Here is a 24,594-nt window from a genome sequence, read left to right on the forward strand (position 1 = left end):
GCTGTTGAGAATTTGCATACGCTCCTTGACAAGGGGATCGCTCCTCCTGTCTGTTATGCTGTGACTACCTACATTTTGAAGGTGTCCTAGAGATGGAAAAATGTGTACTGCTATCGTGTAATTAGCAATGGTGGAGTACTGCCAGGTCTTTACTGCGTTTCTTTGGATGTGTTAACACATTCATTTACTACTCTTGTGTCAGTGCAAGAGTTTTCATATAATTTCGCTCTTTTTCAGCGGCAAAACTGGGTGACTGCATTTGGCAGCCCCGCTGTGCAGCAGCATATCGGTGGGACAAAGGCATTTTATAAATCGTCAGTGTGGGAACAATAATCAAGGGAATGGAAGGGATAATTCAGGTGAAATCTTAGGTGTGGAAATAGGACCTCAAGTGTATAATAGAAATGTGCAACCTTTCCCTGCTGGAAGCTTGGTGCCTGGTGGATCGGCTCCATGTAACTGGGCTGTACATCAGCAGAGTTTCTTACTGCTGGTTTAGGTTTGGTTTGCCTGGGAGATCCATGCATTAGATCCACGCATTTCCAGGTATGGCAGGAGACGCCAGTTCCTCCTGTCTTTGCAAACATTAGGTTTCCTCCATCTACCTTTGAAGCATCTTTGAAACATAAAACAATTCTTATTATGGAGTTGAATAATAGAGTGTTCTGGTTTGAACAGCTTTGGGGACCTCCTTAGGAGTTAGTTTTTTGAAACAAACCCATGTTTACAAAGTTGTGTGGTTCCAGATGCATGTGCAACAGAGGTGATTTTTTTTTTTTAACGTTGAAATCATTGTGTTTGGGTGCAAGTTTAAAAAGTCTTTGTTTTCATTTCATTTTCTCACAATAGCTCATGCTTGTTCCTATTGTTTTATATTTTGTACGTGCTATGTGTGTTTCTAAGTAGATGCTTATGCTGCCACCTGCATACAATAATCAGCCTGTGCAACTTCAGGGATGAACTCTGATGGCATCAGCGCCAGTGCTTAAACCAGGGAATGTGCTGAAGCATTGATTTTATCTGCCTTGATATAAATAGATCTGATACGTAGATATTAAAAAATACATAAAGCATGAGCTGCTAGAGCAAACCTTAGTGAAGAACCACCCCTGCTTGGGAGATCTGATAGATGAGAAAGGCAGTATGAGTTTCCTAATGTCTCATGTTATGTGATAGACTGCTGCTAGCCCCATCTGAATGATTACCAGATAAGGAAAAATACAATCAAAGGAACACTGTGATGTTACCAGAAGCTATTCAGCGCAGCACGGTCTTGGCCATAAATTTGACACGGTGGTTATAACTGTTTTCTCCTCCACAATTACATACCGTGTGACTCTGAAAATGACTATGAGCCCATCTGAAATATCTTTATAGTGAAGTGTTAGAAAAAGAATGGAAAGCTGGAATGAGGAACACAAGGACAGCTATTTGCATTTCTCCTTCCTGAACTATGAAGGAATGTACATTGTAAACTCATGTAGGGGACAGTGCGTGCCCTGTGGCCATAATGCCATAATTGCACACAGAGGTAGAGACCAGCACTTCCTCTGGTCAGTGCTAAGCTGAGCTGGGTGCATCAGCAACAGGCTGAGACTGAGGCATGCCAGAATACCCAGGTACATGAAGCCTCTTTCTGGCATGCCCTGCACTGTCCTCTTTCATTTGAGTCTCCATCAACAGTTGAGGGTAGTGGCTGCCTCAGAGTCAGAACTGTGACTATTAGCTGATACCAGTAGCTCCATCTGGCAACACTTTGGTTTCTTCTCCCCCCCTTTGTTCTTTTTCATGCCTACTAATGGAAATCTCTTCTTCAGAATGCTTTTTTCATCTTAGTAAATCCTTTCCTGTAGAATTATCATCAATTCAATGCACTGCAGGAAATCCTGATTCTAATTTGGCTGAAATCAATCTACAGTTATTTTATTTAAGCGCCAAAAGTTGCATTAGTAAAAATAGACAGAAAATTGTTGTGTTGAGAGCTGGAAGTAGGCTGGGTATTTCCACGCAATCTGGTGACTGGGTGGTATTCTGGGAGGAGGTGCAAAAGTACAGCAAAGTAAAAAAAAAATGCTGGTGTGCTGAAAATTAATGTGGTTTTACCTTACTGTAGAGGGAATAAAAGAAGTCTCAATCCGCTTCAGTGCGAGCAAACTCTGTCTCTTGAAATTCATTATCTTTGCTGGCAGTTTGCCTCTTTTACTCCAGAGTTTACTTGGGTTCCCTAAGAACGTTCTCAGTGCGAAAGTACTGTAGAAGGAAGCTGCATACAATGACTTATACTTCTAACCCTTGAATTCTTACCAGGTTGATTTGACCAGGACATGTTCAGGGTATTAAACTTCCTTCTTCAGTGTTGCACTTTTTTTCTTTTCCCTTTTAAACACGTGTTTTTTCTCTCCCTCTCCTACAAGCAGATGGTCTCCAGTTATATGCGGGAGCTTCTATTCCCTAGGTTGCTATGCAACAAAATGCATCCTATCTGCATCCTTTCTGTGCTGTATCCCGTTTCCGTTCAGCAACTCAAAATAACCAGCTTAGTGCTTCAACACGCTGCTTCCTCTTTTCTACAGAGTTGAATATCTATCAAGTATCTTCCTGGGCTTCCTATCTCTTCCTGTTACAGCCTTGAAAAAAATGTGTTTGCCCTGAATTGATTTTCCTCATCATTTCCTATTTACATCAGTCTGCTTAGTGCTAAGGCAGGCAAAACATACATAAATGAGTCACGCAGCTGCTAGCCCATTAGAAAAAAAAGCGTCAGCCAATTGTGTGGTGTTTGAAAGCAAGATTCTTCATTGTTGTCAGGTGTGGGGTTCCTGTTTGTCCTTTTTATCGTGGCTTTGTTTCCCCACTGATACCAGAAAGTTGAAAACAAACTTATTTTTTCTTTTTTTTCTGTTACTGGACTTATGGAAAGGAAAATATTAATCTCTGTCACAGCGAGGGAGAAGATGGTGAGATAGAAACAGCAGTGAACTTTCTGATGGGTTTCCACTTGGTTTTATTGGATATTTCCCACCATGACAGAAATTGCAAGTGTTTCATCAGGTACTTTTTGAGGAGAATTCACTGCTGTTACTCGAAGATTTGCATGATCTAATCTGTATGTTCTACTATTTTAATGCTGATCAAACTAAGTGCGGTTACTCTGTACCCTTGTGAACTTTTATAGGTGAACTCTGTTCTTCCTTTGACCTTGTCTTGGTTTTCCCTGTCTCAGGGAATGCCAGCTTTGGGGAACCTCTTCTCCTTATTGCTAATACTACAGATAAATTACTGTTCTTTAGCCTCTTAAATTATTTCACCTAATTTGGGCAGTCTGAAGTGGAGCATGTGACCTGTCCACAACTGTGCTTCCTCTAGTCTGTAGAGAGGCAGGCACTTTCAGTCAATGAATTGTAGTAAGCCATTCACTAAGACAGGATGAATCACTGATACATGGGACTTCTGTTTCTCTAGCACCTAAAGAAAGAATTTGGCAGATAGCTTGGGTAAAACACCTTATTTCTTGAGTTGCTGAAGGGAACCTGGGTGTTAGCAAACCTTTGTATCGTTCCAAGATAAATCTATCTGTTGGTATCCCATGCTGCCATGAGTGCTGTCTTTCATTTCTTTCTGCCACCACCATTTGGCTCTGCTCCCTGGCCAGCCAGGGGGCACCAGTGCTGGTGCTGGAGGTCTGATACTGGGCAGGTGTATGCAGGGCTGCTGGCCCCCTCCCTTGCCTGGCTTTCACCGTTGCTCCTGTGAATGCCTCTCTGCTCTTTCCTTCCCTAGGCTTTCATCTTCCTTTGTGGAGTCCTTGGGAGGGCTTTGGCAGCATCAGGCAGACACAGAAGGAAAAGAGCTCTGCAAATCTTGTAGGGGCTGGCTCTGCTGCGTTTCTCCTTAAGAATGACCACCTCTCTGTCTGGGATCAGCAGCACAAGGCAGAGCAGCTGAGTTAGATGTATTTTAGCACTGCACTGAAACCTGGTGTTGTTAGAGGATGTCTTTTGGAATGGCTTTTCTTTAGAAAGCTTGAATCAAGGCTGCTTCTGCTTTGCTGTGGGTGGTGGTAACCTGTGCAGTAGGCTCTGCTGGAGCATGGTTCCAGAGCAGATACTTCCTCTCTGCCCTCCTCAGTGTGCTGCAGAAGGGAGAAGAGGACGTGATGGGTTTGCTGTTCTTTGTGCTGTTCACCAAAGTTCTGCTAGCCAAGACACTCACCTTCCCCTCAGGAAAAAAGCTTTGACCAATTCTGGGTATAGTGTTATGGTTCTGATCATCCTGAGAGTGTCTCCACATTATAATGGTCTCAGTTGACTGCAGCATGCAGATATCATTAGATGCAGAGATATCAATATCCATCTATTAATGCAGATATCAATATCAATGCAGAAAGATATAAATATTGTGTAAATAATACATCATAACTATATTCATTTATATAGTCCTACTTTCAAAATGCAGTGAATAATACAATAAAATGTATGTGCAGAGGATCTTTCCCAATGGCATCTTTAGAAAATGTGGACATCTTCTGGCCTGCCAGGATCTGTGCATGCAGCTTATTTGAAAGATTAGGGCCCCGCACTCAATAGATGCCAAACAGTGTGCTGGCAAATGTGTTACAACTGGTGTTGCTTATTTTCTCTGCGTGCACTGTAACATGCACCGTTGTTTAAAGTCCAGCTGAAGATTTCTCAGCTCAAGCAGAGGTTTGCTTTTACTGACGTGGGTGAATGTAAGTCCAGGACAAATCATTCTTTTTGTAAATCATGCTGTTCTGTCTGATGTATTTCCTTTTAATAAAGTGTGTCACCATTAGCACAGAATGATAGGAAATGGTGGTAGCCAAGTTATTTCTCAGTAAAAGTTTGACTGTGAAAAAGATGCTTCCTCTTAAATGAGCTCAATGCTGATTTCTTCCAAATAGAGACAGTGTGCTTCACAATAACCCATATGAGAAAGGATATCCTCAAGCCTGTATTGATAATTAGAAGGTACAGAGAGAGGGTTATGATTCTGTAAAACTTATTAAGGAGCTCTGTGGATGTCTTAATGGAAAGCAACTGAGAGAAGGATGAGCATAGATTAGCACACCTTCAGTTCTCCCAGGGCCATGAAAGTCCAGGTTTCATGAGTTAAAGGAGCTTTTTTCCCTAGGAATTTTGTGATGCAATAAGTGTCTATTTGAACTTGCAGAATCTAGCAGGTACTTTTCCTGAGTGATGTTGTTTTTTATTGTAGTAAGAGACTCCTGTTCTATGAATGACAGAACAGGCACTTAATGAGTATGGTCTTTTCTAGCTCTGACTTAAAACAATTATAAATTCTATGTTGTTATATAAATACTTTTAGAAATGTTGCTAAGCTTATCAGAATATATGTGGACGCACACGGACAAAATCATTTCTTGTGACATGCCTGCAGGCTAGACGGATCTTGTCTTTGATCCAGATCTGCTGTGAGCTCATGGAGTCAGAGGAACAACTGATTTCAGATTTTATCTTGCAAAAAGCTGAACTAGAAGGCTGGGAAAAATCTTTGTGCTGTCTGTGTGTCAGCATCAAAGAAATGATAAGTATTCCTTTAAGAAATTCCCCTTGCATTGTTAAAAAACAAACAAAAAACAACCAAGCAAAATAAAATGTCATCAGAACTAATCTCTGGGAGCTGGGAAGGCCCAACGATGGGAGGTCAGAGCAGAAAGCAGAGCTCACCTAACAAGAGATGAAATGATGTCCTCGCATTGCTCTAATAAGCAATTTGCATTAGTCATTTTCTGATAGACTCAATAATGTGTGTCCGTGGAGGGGATTTTCTTTCCCAAACATTGATTGCCATCATACATAGTATTACTTTCAAAATATATTTCTGATCATTTCTAGTACTGACATGAAGGCTTGTAAAAAGGGGCATTGTATGACCAAATTAGAATATAAACGTCAATTATATTGAAGTGTTTCAACACCAGCTCTATCTTTATTATAGACATAGTAATAGAAACTAGCAAATGTGGTAATTAGCAATCAATTTCAGTGTTACTCAAATCTGCTAAAACTACTCCCAACACCTGGACCCTCTACTTTAGAAATGAGCTTTTCTGTTTTGTTTCTTTGTGCAGCCTTGTTCTTTTGGACCCATTGAAGACATTCTGGAAATGCATACTAACTTTGCAATGTGACTGTGTGAAAATCAGTGATGTAGGAAGAAATACTGAACAGAGAAATATTGACAGAGATGGGACAAGTTCTAATGTGCTGCACTGGAATTTGTATTTGAAATTAACGAGCATCTTATAATATATATTCATATAAATAAAAATCATGTTGTCAAGCAGACAGATGGAGCACTACACTGACAGTTTAGCTGTTTCAGATGCAAGCTGTGTATTCTGGCAAGTGTTCTTAAGGGATGCAGCTACTGGCAGTTATCAAGTCGTTTCCTTCATCCCATGCAGATTGCTCTCACTTCAAACGGGGAAAGACTGCAACATGGGGAGTTCAAGTGGCAGTATGATAGCTGTGTAGGCATGTGGAGTTGAGCTAACCAGCTCAGTGTAAAGGCCCAGATGTGGCTGAGATGGCCTTCTAAAAGCTGCAGAGCAGCTTCAGTCTGCAGAGTTGATGGGAGATGGTGTATGCGCTGTGTCCTTTAGTATGGTGTGATTACAGCATCCTGTCTGTACTTTCTCAAAGAGCTTATTATGGCTTGATTATGATTATTATGTTTTATGCCATAGGTGGGAAATGTGGTGGGGTTTTTTTTGAGCAGATTCACTAAATAAACTACACAATTGAAGAAGCAGTTGAGTTATGTAAGGATATTACCTCTGAGTCCAAAGCAGTACTTCTCAGTAGATGTTTAAAAATATTTCTAATCCAAAGTGTGTAGGAGGTGCTCACAAGGGACAAATAACTTAATATTGACATAGCCTTAAATATATTGAAAAGACATAAATCAGAATAATGAGATTCATAAATCTGTTAATATATTAATGGGAAAACCTTTTGGGAAAAGTAGTGTAAAATCAAAGGGAAAGATGAACTTGAGATGTAAGCAGTGACTCTAGTTAAATGAATAAAAAATTTGATATTTTGTTCCTGTGCTTTCTCAAGTCAGAAGAAATCATTGCATCCATTGGAAACTGTGCTTATGTCTTTAATGCTGTCATAAAGAGCACGCATATTAGGGGAAAAAAACAATCACAGGTATCTCCAGAAGCCTGCTAATAAAAGAAAACCCTACAACTGGGTTTCTTTGCATCATGGAATGAGGAAAGCACCATGAAGCCTTTATTTCAAAAATTCTCCACTATCGATAGACTGACTCTGCGCTGAATTTCAAGGCTATAAAGCTTTATTAGCAAGAAGAATACGTATATTGTTATTCATTTGTTCACACTGCAATGGTTAAGAGACTGTCAGCACTTCCTTTAAAAACCCCTATAATTTAACAGGAAATTCTAACGCGGAAAAATCTATTCTAGGCTGCATTTGATCCTTAGCCATGTTTTCATAATTAACTATTTGGATGTTTTATCTTGAAAGTAAGTGTCTTGTTGTGCCCTTAGAGGCACATACCATCTTGTATGTGCTGCAGAGTATTCTGAATATCAGCGACTGCAAAAACAGCACTCTTCATCTCTCTCCTACTGGGCTGACCCCCTGTGCCCATCCACCACTGCAGCAAGGAAGTCCCGAACTTCTGTCCTCCTTTCATTTCCAGTTACCACATTGTCTTTGACTTTATTTACCTTGTGCACTGCTGCAAACCTTTACCACACAACGCAGTGATGTCTTCTAATACCACTCCTTTTGGCATTGCAAATCTTCCTTGGAGACTTGGGGCTTTCTGTGGTGTGGGGGATATCCTATGGGCAAAGCTCCTCTATGGGCTTCCAATTACCTCAAATAGTCCGGGCTTTTAGAATCACTGTGATGTTTGTTGTAGATCTCGTTCTGACTGACAGTGATGCACAAAGTGATGCTGGTCCAGCCCAGCCTGCCCTGATACTGGTGTTGATCTTCACCTTAAACCCTATGTGAAACCCAGTAACTACTCTGGTGTGAAGTGACATCTGCATTCTTGCATGGGCTTCACAGTCTCTTCCTCCGGTAATTGATGCAAACAATCATCCCCTCTGCAAAAAGCTGAGTTCTGTGTCATACCTTTGGTAGGTACTTTTTGATGTAACAAGAAATATTTTACCGCTGGTGATGTAAATAGATGCTCGGTGTGCATGTGTCTCTAGATAGGAAATATCCTGACAGTGCTTGGGAAAGACTTTATTACCAAAGATGATTACGGGTGCTGTATCTAACAAGCTTTCACATTTCAAATGTGTTTGTTCCACACAGGGTTCGTACCTCTAAGATATCAGACAAACCCCACTTGCGTACTCACAGCTGATAAACTGCACTTTCTGGTGTGAAAAACAAGTTAGTGAAGAAGCTCTTCTGCTAGAATATTCAGTAAACTTATCAAAAGCCTGGTTGTGATTTGTGGAAAATGGTTTCTTTTTCTGAGCAGTAATAAAGCAGGAAATATTTGTCAGAATTCTCAGACTGTTTCTCAGTTAAGCTGTCTGTGTTAATTCAAAGATCCTGTAATAGTGCTTGTCCCATTTCTTTAGAGCTTCCTCAAAGATGGTTCTTATTCATGTGTGACTGGCTACTGTACATCAACAGCGTTTTCAAATCTCAGATCAATATCCTGGATGTTTTCTGGGAAATTAATTAGTCTCACTGAGGGGTTGCTTTCCTAGTATGGAAAAAAACCCTTTGCTCTACGTGATATTGACTACACAGTCAACTGGATAGACACAATATTTACCCTCCTAAGAGGTCAATTTAAGCACTCCAGGCAATACAGTAAGAATGCACTTTCTTGCTGTTTCATTTGTAAGCATTGACCACCCACGGTCTTTGGTTAAGTTAAATTATATTTCAGGCTATTGCTCCACTATCTGATTTTACTCAGATTTATCCTTGATTCTAAATAAGTCACTTTTTCACGAGGGATGATCTCTTTACTAGCAGCAACGTATCTAAAGACGTCTATTGCTGGAAGCAGACAACGTTTTAAAAAGAGGAAGTTCTGTGATCCAGTAAGGTTATAACAGTACTGAAATTATTAAATCTTACAATATGCATTATGAAAACAGTTTCACAATGATCATTTCATACAGAACGCAAGCATTAGTGTGTCACATACTTTTTTCATACCCTTAGTTACAAATCCTTAGCATTTTGCAGCTTAGGAGTGAAGTAATATTTGTTGGGAGTCAGAAGCTGTAGTTCATGTTTAGAAGTGAAACATTTCTACGGGAACCTGCCTTATCCACTGCTAACTTGTGAAGTTTTGTCCTTTAAGACTGTAGAATAAGTACATTTGTAGGATGCTTACGCCTTATTTAGAGTAAGACAGAGTTAACTCGGAAATGGAATGCTCGACTTCTGCATTTGATGACTTGAAAACCACATTTGGTGAAAGCATTATTCTCTGAAAGAATTTTCTGACACTGTATGTGATACTGTGTGTTTTAGTAAATCCTCTCTGAAGGGTTTCTCAGATCATTTTGTTGCACGTAGCATAAAGTTAGAAACTCAGAAATTGTTCTGCAGTCAGCTTCCTGTCTATTAAAAATGGGAAGCCCTGTCGGGTTTTCCTTCCTACGACAGCTTGCCCACAACTCTTTTATCATTTTTCCATAGCTGAAAAATGTTGTTGGTTTTGTTTATTACAGGGAGCTACAAGTCTGTGTTCTCTTCTTGGTATACCCAACATGAATCGTGGTTTATAAACATCCTGTTGGTATTGATGGAATAACTGTCAACTTAATAAGACTTTGATGTTTTCCTGCAACTCACATACTCTAAGGGAAGATGTTGAAAGAGTCTTCAAAGTGCTAATGTTTTTTGGTTGGTTTATTTTAGAAAGCAAATGTAAAAACAACCAAACCTTCTCCACAAGCGGAGGATGTAGGCTGCAGCATCATTACTTCATGAGCCTTTCTAAGGCCTTATTAAAAAGAAGAAAAGTCCTGACATGTTTTCAAGTTCCAGAACAAACTTCAAAATGTATGGAATAAAATCTTTGTGTAGAGCTGATCTAAGGGCTGCAACAACTGGTTTGAACTGATAACATGCAATAGTCAGACCAGAATTTCTTGTAAGAGCTATGAAAAGAGTGAGCTATTCTGACATCATTTTTCTTTTTATTGGTCTGTATGATTTTCTTATGGGCATGATTGACATCACTTATGGATGTGATTGCAGACATACAAATGTTATTTAGTAAAAACCCATTTCTGGTTTGTAAGGACTAAACGCGTTGCTTCATATAGAAATAGAGTTTTAGCATGACATAGTTTATGATGCAAGTCCTTTGAAAACAGACCGTTCCTAAAACAGCCACAGTTAGAAAACCATTTTCATGAGTGGATTTTTTTTGTAAACCAGACACTCCTTTAAAGATGACCCTGTGGAGTACAATAGATGGGACAAACAGTGAGAGACAAGTTTCAGATTGCTTTTGAATAACATCTGAAGCTTCATGGTGGCCCCTTTGATGTGACCCCAAGGGGACTGACCACCTGTGTTGCTTTGTGCAGTGATGATTTGTTAATCAGGAAAACAAGAAATGCAATATGGCCTCAAGTAAATCTTTCAGTAATCTTAGATGAGATTTAGACTTTTTTTAATGGTCTTTGCTCTTTTCTTTATACAAAGTAAATAATATCCGAAAGGTCAACTGCTTAATTCTATGCTTTTGCATGCAGTCTTCTAGGAAAATTTTTCATGTTTTACTTTTTTCTATATGCTGCCAATATTAGAGTGCATAAAACAGCTTACATTTTTAAAAGGGGCAATCATTACATATGGCTACTTCTTACTTATTTCTTTAAACTCACTCAGGTTTTTCACTTTACAAGCTGTTGCTGACTATTGAGTATATTTAAGTACTTAGATCTAGCTGTGTCCTCACGTCTTGCCCCTAAGAAACAAGTAATGTTTGGTGTTTTTTTTCATTTGCTTATTATCTTGCAGTCATTCATGAAGTACTAAATGAATTCAGCTGTTTTCATAGGATAATAAATGCTTATTCCTACACTCTTCCTTGTTTCCATGGATTCCAATACTGATTCACAAGGCAGTGAGACTTCCGTTTTTATACTGGTGATAAATCAATTGCGCTGCAGGTAGTCTAAAGTGACAGTAAATATCTTTCCCTTCATAATTTCTTGAGCATTAAAAAATATCCTTTTTTTTTTCAGTTAGGAAGTCAGTGACAAGAAGATAGATTGAATCTTGAATTTGGGTAACAAATTCCTGGATTTGTGAGCATCCTAATGTAATTGCCACTCACTTCCTTCTTTCCAGCGTGTCACTGCAAAAGCAGTCATGAGGGGCTTGTTTCAGGTGAGCCTACAGAAATGTGATATACTTGTCTTCTCAATTGTCTTCTTCTCTAGAGAGCTGCAAGCCATCTTTTGTGTAAGGTTTCCTTAAGCAATGAAATTTAATCTTAATTTTCATTTTTCTAGAACGAGTATGTAAAGGAAAACCCATAACTGTTTCTAGTTAAAGAAAAAGTTAGAGAGTTCTTAAACTACAGATCTTCTTAGATGAAGGGCTGAAAGACTAAGAAATATTGGTTGTGTTTGGCAAGTACGCAAGGCTGGGCTCAGATATATTACACAGTTATAGAGGAGTTTCAAGTCCATGATGAATTGTCTGGGTTCAGAGCGGCAAACTGATAAGGTGTGGTAGAATACAATGACATCTGTGTATGACATAGTTCTGCTAATTTAGGATACCAGCATCATCAGGTGATGTATGGCATCATTTTTTATTCTGCATCTTTTGCATCAAGAGGTCTTTTACATCTTCTTTTCTGACATAACGAGATGAGTGTTTAGATAACAGTCCTCTCCTCTGTTATGGAGTCCTTGCCCACATGCGGTGCAGTGTCCTGCCTGGGCAGTGGGTGAGGCAAAGGAAAAAGACCCATATAGTAGCAGCATCCAAATTCAGATGCACTAAAGGGAAAATATAATTAAATTGCATAGGCAAACATCTGCTATTGCTTTGTTCTGCAAGTTTTATTTGTAGAGTGTATTTTTATTTCCAAGTATGATTTTTTTGTGGTGCTATTTCATGGTAAAGATCTGCCTATGGTCACCTATATGATATGAACTTCAGCCTAAATGGTAATGCAAGTTAACAAATTCCACTTAGACCTGCTTCCATTTAGAGATATGTCCTCTTTTCAAGTGAAGCAGTGCCTTTTTACCTTGCTTACTTCAAATTTACCATTAGGATTAATCTGGTTATTTATTCTTGATAATGGAAATAAGGAAAAGGGGAAATGTTTTTCACACGGAGCAGGCACAGTGTTCTTCTGGTATGAGCATTCTTGTCCTTTATTTTTGAAACAATCTTTTGATTTCTTAGACTTTCCTTTCATGACATTTGGGTGGAAAGGAAACTGCTGTTGAATCTGAGATGCCTGGGATTTCTGTTTTATATTTTACTTTTTAAATATTTGAACTCTGCTTCAGGACGGAACAAATTAGAGTTGAAACTGCAGGGTGGGTAAGTAGTTTCAAGGCTTCTTTATTTGATTTTCAGAAGTCCGTATTTACACTCCTCCATTTTATACGTGAAGTACCTTTCTGCTGAGTCTAAACAGCCTTTTTATTGGTAATTTCTAATGAGTAGTTACCTGCACAGCAACTGTTAATCTTCGTTACAGAGTCTTTAAAAAAAGAGCTAACAAAAAGCTGCTAACTAAAATCCTTTTCCTCTGCTGTGTGCCTTGAAAGACTTGAGAAAACTTTCTTCACTCGCTGCTTTGCTTTCATTTCCTCTGTTTGCAATGCAGTTTTTGTGTCTTGATTTCAGTTTAAATGCCCCCTTAAAGCAGCATCTTCTCTCCTCCTTGATAAGAAGTGAGCGTAATGGTAGATCTGTGTGTTGCATCTTATTCAGTGTAACACTGGTACTGCAGGCCAGTACCTTCCCTCAGTCCCAGCTCCAACTAGAAACTAGTGCCCAGTTCATATGCTTGCAACAAAGTGATGTATAATATCCTTGTAATTGTATTGGTCGTATTTGCTGTACGATGGAAACAAACTTCAGAGATTCACAGGTTCACTAGAAGGGCAACTGAGATGAAACTCATTTCGTAATATATTTTACCTATGCCAGCAGCGTGATGGTTCTTATGAACAGTGAGCAATAAAGCTAGTTAAAATATCATTATTATAACTTCATGGGAGTTATTTAATGCATTAAAACATGTAACCACTCCAGAGCACCTTGCATCACAGAGCCCTTTAATTCATCCGCTCTTGGGCACCAAGCAGACCAGTGACCATAAATCTACTAGCTGTGCTCCAGCACTGTATTTTCTTTCCTCGGAGTTTCTGGGCTACTGTGAAGAGAGCCAAAATCTTGCAATAAGCTATCGTGTATTGCAACTGTTCAAAGCTAGAAAAATTACTTTGAACGCAGCAGAAAGAAGTTCTGATTTTAAACTTCCATATTAAAGTGGTAATGAAGTGCATTTTTGTACATAGCTTTGAAAATCCCCACTGTGGAATCATGCACTATCAAGGGTCATTTTAATAACATTGATTGTTAAAAGACACAGTTCCCAGTGTAAAACAAGAACTCATTAGAATTCAGGATAAAGCTGATTACCGAGGAAGGCGTAAAATTGAATATTAAGAAGATTAAGAAGAGCTGGATATCAGTGCTATATTCCGAAGGGAAATCCATAATGTGCTTGCTGTCCCAATCAGCGGTACCCAAAGGCAATGAGTACCTCTGTGAGTGTACCCTACTGGAGCTGGAACTCTGAGACTTTGGCCAAGGGTAACTATAAATATTAAAACCTTTATTATCAATGTTTGATAGAAACATAAAAAATTTATAGTTGTATACAAATGCTTTCTTATACAGAGGAGACACATGAGATTTTATAATACCCCTGTTAAGTCACTCTTTCATTTTTCTTTTTCTTTCAGACAAAATCTAATTATTTCTGCCCAAATTCCTTTCTTTCTTCAATAGAGGTAGCATCATCCGACAGCAGCAAAATGGAATGAATAGCTGAAGCCCTATATAGAGCTAATAGTCCTGTATCAAGGTTGTTCAGATAGGCTGCTGTGCTATGTTTTGTTTCTTTTTCTTTCTTCCTTTTTTATTTCCAGTCCCCTAGCCCCTCTGCCTCCTTTTGTTATTCAGTATGTGTTTGTCACAGACTGTCTCTTGTTTAGAAACAAATGCATTCAGACATCTTTGGTACTTACAAAAGCATAGTCTCATATTACAGCAATCATTAACATAACAGTAACACACAAGAGTTGTTCCAGCATATTGAAAAACCTGTGAAGCTTTCAGTGCACTCAGTAACTGTATGAGATAGCAATGAAAGGCAAATATCTACCTAAATGTGAATTTCCACCTCACTGTAACATCTAAATGGAATTACATCCCGCATTGGTGAAAAGATTCATTAAAGGGACATAGAATCTTAAGACTGAGTACCTCCTTGTTTTGTAGTGGGAAGATACGTGAGATACTGCAACCTTTACGTATTTAAAATATAATTATTGTAATTGAAATGTTGAATAAATCAGTCCAGCACTATTTATGATTATGGTGTAATAAATACAGGCCTCCTGCAAAATACAGTGTGCCAAGAAGCTGTCTTAGGAGAGGCCATAGTAAGGCAAAGCAGATCTTTATTGCACAAGTAGCATTAGAGGAATTTATTTTATAGTTCTATTGTGTAGTGCACAAGAAATTGGGAAATATCAGACCTCCATGTTTCATTACAGTTTTCTACCTTCTCAGTTGATGTTTTTGAAGAGACCAAATAGACAGCACTTATCAAGACCCTTTTTATTCTCCTAGCATCACCTCCAGTAAGGTCCCTACTCAGCTGAATCTCTCTGTGGTACTCAGCAACATATAATCAATAATTATCTTTTCAGTTGGTTGTGTGCCCTATGCAAGTCTATTAATGTTGCAAAAGCGTTCGAGGTACATTTTAAGTGGTTGTTTTCTATTTCTCTGTTCTTAGGTGTCCTGCTCTCCCATGTAACTTGTACTTCTGTGCTTCTGTAGCCCAGTGATAGCTAGCAGACTTGAAGAAAATAATATGAATCATTTAGCTTGTCAAACAAGCTGGGTTTTTGTGGCCAGCATGATGTGTACATAACTGTATAAAACTGGATTTGTGTGCGTTTTGAGCAAAAATGCACTAACTTGCCATAGGTATGGAATTAGACATAGCAGTTTGATCATGCTGGCACTGTTATTGCACTAAGTTATAACGTTCAGTTGCACTGCTGTAAGTTCATTTTATTTAGAATAACAAATGCCATTGTAGTATTACAATTATCACCGCTATGTGAATATCTGAGTTTTCACTTCATAAGTCGCTCTGTCTTTGAATAGACGAAGACTATAATACGCTTTGCTGCAACCTAAGACAAAGTGTTGCAAAGAATTTCAGCAAATACCCATGGACCCTCTCAGCTGTAAGTGAATGTTTTTGAATAACACCAGTAATCTAAAGGTAATTAAAGTAGTTTATGCAAGGAGCAATAAACAGCTATTGTTGTCTCTACAGAACATTACTTCACGCTTTGTGCAGATGATGTCTTTCTAGCCTTCTGGCTGGTTAGAAAAAAATAAAAATCAGGGACCGCTAGTGTGAAGGAAGCAAGGACAAGATAATAACTAGAGATGCAATTAATGCCTGTGCTTTGGAATAGTACAGATTGTTACAACAATCACAGAGAAAGCTGTACAGAGGTTATAGGATGGCAAGTTAATGCAATGCTTAAAAGAATTAGAGTTGTTGGAAAGACCTAAATTACAAGAGCAAAGAAATGAAAATACGACTTAATAAGAAACAAATGCTGCATGCTGTGTATTAACAGTGGAACGCTTGCAGAAAATATAGAAAGTCTTTGTTTACTCAACCCTGAATCATGGGCAAAGGTTTACATAAACTGTGCTTCTTTCCTGATCACAAATATGGGGAGTCCTATGGGGCCATGTAGTCAATAGGGCTTTTCAGTCACATGAAATGAGGTACGTGTTTGGATTCGGTCATTTGGGTAAAAAGTTGGTCCTGTTGTTGTCAACAAAAAGCACCCATTTTATTACTGGGGCCAGAGTCCCACTAATGCACTATGCACCTCTCTTGCCAGTACTGGTTTCAGTAGCAGCAACATAGAGTCCTGAAGACAGGATCAGTTCCAGGACCTCAGCCCTTACTTGTGTATGCCAGCACATGGCTGTGTCTCTCCAGTCTCTGGTGCTCTCTTTTGCTTGCAGAAAGGAATGGGCTTTTGTCTTGTGTGCGAAGAATGATACGGAGTGGCAGTAAAAGTTCTCTTTAATGGATGTACAGGGCAGATCCTGCTTTCAGTAATGCCATTTCAGCTTCACTGAGACTGATGTCACTTGGCCTCTTTTACCAGGACTCCATCTTAAGTCTTCATGTTTTCCAGAAATCCAGAGTCTTTGCTAAAATAGGTGCCATGACCACAGAAGGGGGTATATAGGGAGGGGCATTAGAGTGGGAGAGGAAAACGCGCCTATAAGTACCAAGGCAGGTGATGTAAACCCATACTGAAGTCTTTGGTAGTTTAATCAAAGTAACTCAGACAAAATAAATGTCTGTCTCAGAACCAAGATACAGCTGACCCAGTCTGAATGGGGACTCGATTGCAGTTGACCTATTGCATCATTAAAATAAGCTTCTCAAAGGGAAGAGATGAGAGTTACATACTTACTTTCTGCCTTAAAAGAAAAAAAGGGGGGAAAAAAAGGCTAATAATTCAAAGAAATGTCTAATGTTGGTAAAAGCGCATGGTAAGTACTTGATGGATTGAATCCATTCCCCTTCTTGTGTGCTGACATCCTACACGCTGCACAGGGAGATTCTACAGAAACGCTGCACAGGATGGGATGTTTCTTTATGGCATTTCCGTGTGCTTTAAATCTCCGAAGAGTTTTCTGTGTATGTTTTATATTGAGTCATTAAGTACAAAAACAAACTTATTCACAAACCAACTTTGATCTAAGTTTCCTGCAATTTATCTTTGCTGTCTATAGCATGCACTGAAACCCTACCTGATTGTTATTAGCTCCCCAAATATTTATATCATTTCAGATAATCAATGCTTATCACAGTTAATACAGATGTTACAATTTCCTCAAAGAAAGGCATTGTCAGCATAATAACATTCTGATTATTGCAGCATATGTTTTCAAACAGGCCTTTTGTTTACTGTATCAATTAAACAGTGTGGCTGTATATATCTGATTAATAGATGGTGTTAAAAAAATATTGTACATGTAAATTACAGCTCTTCACACTAAATATATATGAAGCAATAAGGCAGTGTCTTGGAGGTATTAATGTTCACTTAATTAATTTAAATCATGTTGCTGGTGCTGTTTTCTGTTCCCATTCCCTTGCGTTTGCGCTCTCTACAGGATGTTTCTCATTCAACTGCTGTGTAAAACAAATTTGCTTGTGGGGGTTTGGTGATATAAACTGGCACCAGTACATTAGTTATTCCACATTTAGCTGAAAACTCAAATGTAGTATTTGGAGAAGTAGAGATGGTAGCATTTACTGGTTAGAAAGACTCATAAGGCATGTATTTCATTACTGAGTGTGATGCGAGTTAATGGGGAAGTTCAGTAGAGAACTATATAAATATATACACACACATATCACAATCCCTGCTGGCAGTACACCATCACCTTAACCAGAAAGGATCAGTATTTCATCAGGAAGACTGCTTAGTGTGGTGATTTTTCTGGACCTTAACTTCCTCGGATCTCTGCAGCTTAAAATCTGCTTTACCTGGAATCTAAAAGTTGCAGCTGTAAGATACATTTTTGTCACGGATTTTCTTTTTATGAATATCTGAGAGAAGCCATATCTGAATCTTTGGAAAAACTTTCTATGCTAAGTATATAACAAGGGTACCTTGCTTGTTCAGGGATGGGTTTCTTCCTTGATTTTACAAAATATCTTTTTTTTTTTTATCTAATATTTGATAGCCTATGGGTTTAAAAAACAAAAGCACACAAGTCAAGCATTAGTGAGTAGTATTTCTCACGTACAGCGACAGCTGACCATAAAAATGCTTTAAAGCCAGGAGAAGGACAGTTCAAACATAAAATGCTCTTACCATAAGATTTCACAAGGATCTGGTTATTGGCCTCTGTATACATTTCAGCATTTTTATATTGACAGGAATACAGGAATTGATGTATTTACCCATTTTAGTAGTCTGACCTTTGATGGCAACCTCATTTTGAGCTGTAGTACAAGTCTTATGTATGTGTCTCTCTATAGTTACTGTGGAACACAGGAGGGTGATGCCAGATATTTCTAATATAATCTACTAAACTCCTCAAAAGAACGTGTTAATGTATATAGATATGCTTGTATTCTTGGCGCTTTCAACTTGGCATTCTTACAGTGTTCAAAGTTTTTCTTTCAATTTCCTGCTTTCTGGAGTCTGAATCTCCCAGTTCAGATTCAAAACCCATGTAGCACTGTTATCTGAGTATTTAGACGAGAACAAGTTGTTCAGATGCACATTTGAAAGTATATAATCTGTCTGGATCAGTCTTTTACAACTTGTTCATGTCAAACATCATACAGAACAGCCAATTTACAAGTAGCTCCACATAAACGTTGTATGTCTATAATTCTAGTTATATAACATGTCAGAAGCGTGTCTCAGGAATTTAGGAAACATGTATAAACTTTGTTGCTTTTTAAAGAATATTGAAGAATTTGAGTTAGAGATTTTGGTCTTTTGGAATGATACTTTTTCCTACTGGCTTGTTTTATGCTGGGTCTTGTTGGAAGTACTTTTTTGCTTGTATGAAGTTTGACTTTATGCATTCAAAGTGTAGTATTGAGCTGCTTCAGTTGCTTTCAAGACCATTGACTACTATCATGTGGCCATTTAAAGATGAAAAGTAAATAGAAGGCTAAAGTGAAGTCAACTTTGTTGACTTGAACATGAACTCTTGTTCCTAGAGAATCATGGCACATATATAGATAATCTTGGATGCGGTATGTGGAAAATATTTTCATGATTCATTTGATTACTTCTGTATAATAAGTCTGTTGAAGGTTTGGCAAACATGGTACTCACGCTGTGTGAATGATTATCCTGTCCATGTACAAACTGTACTAATTCAGTGCACTGGCTTCATATTCCCTTCCCAGATGTATCAATGAGATTAAAATGCTAGCTGTTGGCCTGGACATGTAAATACATAAATGAAGTTAGAAAGTATATAAAGATAGTAATGCAAATTCCATTTTTAAGATTAAGTAAATAAATTAAGAAATAATTTTGATACTCTTCCTCAGTGGATTTCTACTTGATATGTACCTTTGCACAGTTAAAAATATAGTGAAAGAGTTTTCACTCTGATAATTGTGTTCATACTAGAGACTCTTATTCTACTGTACAGGCGTGTGTGTGTGTATCCTCAGTGAGTTCAGCTGCTGCAGTGATTTCACTGAACAATAACTCTTGGAGATTCATTCGCTGAAGTTGTATGTACTGGAAAGGCAGAGGATTAATAGTTGATCCACTGTTTTCTTTCAGCATGGATTGGTTCTCTTCGAGTAAAGTTTCAGGTCACTTCTAGGGCATCATTTCAGGTAAATGAGCACTCATTTTATTAGCCTCTCTGGTAGATAAGAAGGTTTCAGTTTTAATGAATGCAAGATCAAATATTTGACAGAAAGTGAAAAGCAAAGACCGGAGGTATATATCCTAAAGTGAGAGAGGGAGGAGAATAATGAGTTTGAAAAGAATAAAATGCAGATTGACTACTGGAAAAGAATGCTACAAAGGTCTCTACGTGAATCTTTGGTTCCATGAGTTTGCCAATTCTTTTTATTGCTATTTCAAGTAGCCAGGTACATATGGCATGTTTGTAACTAAAGCAGTCAATGAAGTTAGTTACACCTCTGCATTTATTACCTTACCCCTGAGTATTATTAACTTTTACATTCCCCATAAAATATAATTTATCACTTAAATAATTTGCTTTGTGTCAGGGTTCAGTGTGCTCCAGTGCTTTCCTGCTCATTAAATGAGATATTTTTACTTAATGAGCCCAGAATGTCCTCTGCATTTAACATTAGAATTGATTTCAAACACTCCATTTTTTATAACATATTTGTATGTAATTTCAGAATGTGGACTTCATCCCACAGTCTTACACCGAAGAAAAAAGAGCTACAAAGAATAATGATCCATGGATTCTAGAGAGGGACATGGTAAGTATGGGTGAATAGTTTAACAAAAAAAAAAAAGAAAGAAACCACTGCCTGTGATCTACCTTGACTTTACATTCTTGATACAGTTCGGTTTGAAAGTTTGCTGCAGTTGCTATACACAAAACTCTTTCAGAAAAGCGTTTTTTGAAAGTATAGCAAGATGCTTGGTGCCAGTAGTATAAAATTAATCCTATCCTTTGACGTACTTTTGTGATACACTCATTCAGTGTAACAGGTATTCATTCAAAGATACACAATTTACATACAAATACATATCTATGGGACCGATGCAATGGCACACCAGTAATGTACAGTCTGATCACTCACATACTCGTGATCCGTGATAGTGAGTGTGACAAGAAACACTCAATAAAGGATAGTAAAACTGAAATTTAATCCCAGAAAAATGCTAACATTGTAATGTAGGTATTTTTTGTCTCAGTAAAAAGTAGGAAAAAAGAAACCCTTAGGGAATAAGTAGAAATAAAATGTTATATCTAACTGAAATTAAGCCTCACATACATATTTTTCCGTAGTTGCACTCTCTTATCTGGCTAATCGCTTTGGGTCCCTTGCTCTTTCCCTGGACCAGGTTTAAATATTGGACTCTTTTTCTTATAGGGCATGTGCAGTAGTCCAGCTGCTGAGAGTCAGCTTGATGTGCTGGAAACTCATGCTACGAGATGTGCAGTGGTTATCATTGCGTAAAGTGAGTGAAGGTGTGTGAGCATGAGGGAGCTAGCATGTTCTTTAACAGCAGCTATTGTAGATCAATACCTTCTTTGACACACTATCATGTTTGCCAAGGAAATCTCCAAATTCTTATTAGGCTGGCAGTACCACGTTATTGGCAAAAAGTACTTTAAATAACAAAATAGGTTGTGAGACAATATCTTGAATTACAAGTTAAGGAAAAGAAAAGCGGTTCTTTAAATGTGGTAACAGGAATAGCACAGTAGTGTAATTACCCATAAAAGTGTACAAAATATGAAATCTTTGTTTGACACGTCATGTGAGAAGAACAATCATAAAACCTAGAATCAAGAGTTGATTACAGTTTAGTGAAGGGTGAACACGCCCAGGTTACTTATTAACACTTTCTCATAATTGAACAAGCTATTAAGTGACAGGCAGCTCTGATATGGATGAGGGAAGCAGTGTTGTCAGATGGGTGAGATGTAAGGCAGCCTATGCTCTTCTTCTGGTGATATCAGCAGTGATGAAAGCAGTGCAACCTCACAAGAAATCACTGTTTTGCTTTTCCTACTGTCCTTTGTCCTTTCGAACCTATAACCTGAATTAAGAGTGTTCTTTTCGTTTTTCATACTTTTTTCACTGTAGAATGAGAAGAACAAAGAGTAGTGTATGTGTGTTTTCCCAGAAGGCAATACCATGGTTAGTTCCAGGGAAATACTGAAGCATCGTTTCAGATACTTAATGAAGCATATATTGTGGTGTGCTCTATATATTTTAGTGTATTGATATGGACTGATGAGACCTCAAAATATATCAGGTATTTTTATTAAAGAATGAGAAGAAAAAAGTGCTCATTTCATTACAATTTTGGATGCAAGGGGCATTAAATTTTACTTGAATTCTTTTACAAAGTGATTATTGTTGCCTGCTGTTTTTCAAGTTCTCGTGCCAAACATTTTAACTTTTAAAATGAAAAATAATTGATTTAAGCAAAATATGTAACTGAAATCAAAATCCCTTAAATAATGAATCATCTCCTCTCAGGGTGAATAATGATTTGGTTGCTAAAGAAGAAAATGGATATGGATGTCTCAGTGTATGCAGAGCAGAATACACAATGGCTTCATCTACTTGAGAAATCACTGTGGTGGGCTGGCAAGTCTTCTGTAAGTTTCCTGTGTTGCTGAATTAGAGTTATGGCTCTGGGACCAGTACTTATTGTAAAGTGGCCTCATTTTTCCCCTTTGGCCTGCACTAGTTTTACTGAAAATTAGATTTTTAAGAAAATGCAGGGATCTTTCACAGGAGTTGCTCTTTTCTGTTCCTATGACTGACCGAGGCTTTCCATCTTATTGCTGTGTGTACAAGCTGCATGTGGTGCAGATCATTTCTCCCACCAGGGAACTGCCAACACTGGTTTTTGATTGTTGTAGTTGTTTCCATCACAGCAATTGGACATTGTGAGTTTAAGATTAGAGAAAGGTACAGTTCCTTGTGGAAAGGCTCTGTCAGGCCAAGCGAAAGCTGCAACGTAGTGCTAGTCACACATAATGATGTTTTGTGAATCTGTGGTCATTGTCCCTTGTGAACGTGGACTTTCAAGTGCCCTTCAGCCTAACTGGAGGATCTTTATACAGGGTTTTCACAGGAAAATGAAGAGTGTGCCATCCTAGGCTAATACCCCGATATTCCTCTGTTATTTGTAGTCCTAGTCTGAGAGCAGAAATAATTAAAGAATGGGTAGGCATCATATAGGAATGTCCTCTAATCTGTAAACTGTGCCTGTATCAAAGGCTCCAGTACATGCACGTGCAGGTAGCTAGCTTTACTTAGATTTATATTTGCTTCGTAAATTAACCATTGTTAGTTAAGAAATAATCTGTGCAGTTTCAGGAGACAGTAAGATAAAGATGCTTATCAGATTCCTATTGGGAATGACAGTAAGTAGTTTATAGCTAGTTTCAGTTAACATAAGCTTTCCATAAATAAGATACATAACTTTTCACAGATGTAGACTGAGGCCAAAGGCTCCCTTCGCTCTTGGAGAGCACTGACATTAAATTTTTTATTAGTACCCATGATGAATAATGTACTTGACTTCAGTTTTGACTGTAGCATTGAGAGAAACCACCACACATTTATTGGAGATGTTCATAAATAGTCAAATTCAGAACTGGAGGGAAAAAAAAGTTCTTTAAAATTAATTACTTCTTTCCTGAGTTGCTTTTTTCTTAATGTGTGCACTTGCAGCACTGGTAATGCTGTTGCTGCTATTCTTTTGTCTACTCATGGCTTTTACTTCTTTACATCCTGAGACTTTCTGCTAGACTTCTTCAAAAGGATCTTGTGTTGTCATCTACTTTGCTCATACTGTGTACGCTTACATGTGTGCACAATCTCTTGCAGTGAATTGTAAATGGCAGTTCTTAAATCTTCCACATGCTAGGGATCTTCTTGGTTCACGTTACCTGTCTGTGCCTGAGTTCATTTGTAGGATTTGTGCACTCTCCTGCTTTTATAGCCAAGATTTTTACACTTTGCCCATGAGTCTTGCAATACTTTGACTATATTGTAATGTTTTCTTTGCAGTGCTCTTATATTGGTTCCAATTCAGCTTGGACAAAATTCTAGGCATCATTTTAGATCTTTCACAGCCTTTTTCTGGGTATTTTGTACCAAATCCCAAACATGATCTAACTTTCTACCAGAATGTTAACACTTCTGTCCCTATAGCAAGATCAGTGTAGTTCAGCCCGAGTTCAATTATGGATACCTTTATGTTTTCTCTGTTATTGCTTTCTTGAAATGGAATATTCTTGCAATTGGGAGTGTACTGCACATAGGTAGATTGGAATCTCTTTGGAATCTCTTTCTAACCTCTGCACTTCTTAAATGATCTTGAAAGTAGATCTTTGCTGAAAGTTGTGAGTAATGCAGGGCAGACTTTCTTATTGTGCCATGGTCCTGGAAAGCTGAAGAGCAGTGAGAAGTGCTAACCAACCTTTAAATTTGGACTTTCTGAGTTATGATATGAAAATTGTCATTTAATTGCAGAAAAAGACTCTATAAATGGAACTGGCCACGATGTTCATGCCTTAACACTTTTCCAGTCTGCAGCTATTTCCTTCCCTTCCGTTATATACACAATGCCTCCATGAGGAAAATGGATTGACTCTCTTTAGATATTGTAGCGTATTAATGGTATTGGATAACTCATATTTTATTCATTAAATAATAGTTGTCAATGTGTTTTTTCTATTTTAAACTGTTACTGTAAAAGAGAGCATTATCACCTCCAAGCATTTGATTCTTAGAGCGAATGCCAATACTATCCAGTCATGCCACAATCTCCTAATTATGCTGAGGGCTTCTTTCTTAACAATGTTTATTTTAGGATGTCAACAATACTTCAGTTAAATGTAGTGTAAAGTGCACTTATTTAGCAAATGTGTCCTTCAGAAAAGGTTTTTTTGTCTTTAAAACACAACTAGATTGTTTCTTTCTGTCACTGCAGGATACAGTACAAATCTTAAATCAATAACACTTTATATT

At 38.1% G+C, this 24,594-nt stretch overlaps 1 long non-coding RNA gene across 1 annotated transcript in view; it reads left to right on the top strand.

Annotated features, from left to right (window-relative positions):
* The window catches only part of LOC140255773 (uncharacterized), a 46,990-nt gene extending 23,444 nt beyond the window's left edge, over positions 1-23,546 (top strand). The window contains exons 2-4 of the long non-coding RNA XR_011904544.1: positions 19,667-19,722; positions 20,263-20,346; positions 22,087-23,546. This is a non-coding gene — a long non-coding RNA (uncharacterized lncRNA). The remainder of the gene's footprint in view (positions 1-19,666; positions 19,723-20,262; positions 20,347-22,086) is intronic.
* Positions 23,547-24,594: the final 1,048 nt, after the last annotated feature.

The sequence above is a fragment of the Excalfactoria chinensis genome, chromosome 8, assembly GCF_039878825.1.
Source record: "Excalfactoria chinensis isolate bCotChi1 chromosome 8, bCotChi1.hap2, whole genome shotgun sequence".
Classification (NCBI taxonomy): Eukaryota; Metazoa; Chordata; class Aves; order Galliformes; family Phasianidae; genus Excalfactoria; species Excalfactoria chinensis.